Raw genomic sequence first — 1,770 nt, 5'->3', positions numbered from 1 at the left:
TCCTTCTTCGGTTTCCACCAATTATCATCAAATCTATCGTCACTCGAATAAAATACTTGAGCTTTCTTGTTTCCATTCTCATCCAAATCACAATCTTCAGTAAGATGAGGTCCGTTGCAATTTTCACATCCAACCCGAATAGCATGGATTGTTTGATCCATCTTAGTCATCCTCCGATCTAAACTATCTAGTTTAGCCATCATTACCGCCATGCTATCGTTTACAGTGTTCACCACCCCTTACTTACTTCATTCCGTGGGTTATGATATTCTCTAGAATGTTTAGAGAATTCTTCAATTAATTCCTTGATCACCGGGGGTGGCTTCTTGGTGAGCGGTCCTTGCGAGTCAAGAAGCTGCCTTGTAGTCATATTTACCCCATCATAAAAAATGGAGACTTCTTGTTGGCTATTAAGATCGTGATGTGGGCAATTCCTTAGTAGGCCCTTGTATCTCTCCCATGCCTCATAAATGGACTCTCCAGCTTGTTGTTCAAAGTTGGTAATAGCTTTCTTCAACTTGGCTATCTTTGAAGGTGGGCAAAACTGGTTAATAAATTCCTCCTTCATCTTAGCCCATGTAGTGATGGACCCGGGAGGGAGTGACTTGAGCCAATCCTTTGCAGCACCTTTGAACGTGACGGGAAGCATACGAAGCAGTTGGGTCTCGCGAGGCACATTTGGAACATTAAAATAATCAGCTACATCGTTGACCTCATCCAAGTGTTTATAGGAATCTTCGTGATCTTTACCGTAGAAGGGAATCTCCTTTAGTTGAGCAAGTATGTGACCTTTAAGCTCAAAGTTGGTAGTTGCGGGAATTGCGGGTTGCACAAGCCCCGGCCCGGTATCGTCATGCATTCTCTTCTTCCATTCCCCCATGGGAACTTCATCGATGTTAGCCATGGGGTTAGCTAGTTCGCCTTCAAAGTCGCTCTCTTCCTCGGGTTCGGATTCGGAGTTGTATTCGATGTCCTCCTTGATTGGGTCTTCGTTTGCCAAGGAAATGTTGGATCCTCCTGATTTATTGCTCTTCTTCTTGCTAAAGACAGATCTGATATTCTTCAAGGGTGAGTTCTTAGGTGTGTTAGAGCTTTCAACCCCCTTGCCTTTGTCTTTCCTCAAAGCAGATTCTGGATCTTCAAGTGGAGGAACCAAGGGTGTGTTGGATCCTCTAGTCATGTAATGTCTGCAAACAAAACAAGGAAAACGCGTAAAAGGAACAAAAATAAAATAAAATGAAAAATGAAAATGTGTAACAGCGATGGACTCGCCAAGTAGCTTCGACTGCACTCGGCGAGTTCAGAGCAAAAACAGCAAAATACTTAAAAACTTCTAAAAACTGAAAATTATTCAAACCTATCCTAATTACTAAATTACCTAAGAAATAACTTTGTGTAAGATAAATCTCACACAAAGGATCGATAAGACTAGGAATTAGAGTTAATTTTTGAACCGTTCCCCGGCAACGGCGCCAAAAACTTGATGTGTGTTAACTCAACTAGTTTTAAACCTACTTTTAATTATAAATTATCACACAAAAGGCAGTGGACCTATCAATTGTGGTATGGCTAAATAAGTAGGGTATCGAACTAAGGGAACGGAAAATTAAAACTAATAACTAATATTATCTAAGAGACAAGTAATAAAATTAGGGTTTTCTCTAGTTTTACAAGACTAGAAACTTAAACTAAAACTTAACTAAATAACTAACAACTAAGCAAGCAAGGACCGACTAAATTCAATATCTAAAAGACCTTCTGTTCAGGTTC

The 1,770-nt window shown here is 40.2% G+C and overlaps 1 non-coding gene across 1 annotated transcript; it reads left to right on the top strand.

Annotated features, from left to right (window-relative positions):
• The first annotated feature begins 413 nt into the window (after window positions 1-413).
• LOC145117842 (small nucleolar RNA R71) lies at window positions 414-520 on the top strand. The gene has a single exon (XR_013712836.1). It is a non-coding gene; the product is annotated as a small nucleolar RNA R71 (small nucleolar RNA).
• The last annotated feature ends 1,250 nt before the right edge of the window (window positions 521-1,770 follow it).

Source organism: Lactuca virosa, chromosome 5 (genome assembly GCF_052849685.1).
Source record: "Lactuca virosa cultivar CGN04683 chromosome 5, Lactuca_virosa_CGN04683_v6, whole genome shotgun sequence".
Classification (NCBI taxonomy): Eukaryota; Viridiplantae; Streptophyta; class Magnoliopsida; order Asterales; family Asteraceae; genus Lactuca; species Lactuca virosa.
The sequence above is the reverse complement of the archived record's forward strand: the minus strand, read 5'-3'. Positions and strand labels throughout refer to the sequence as shown.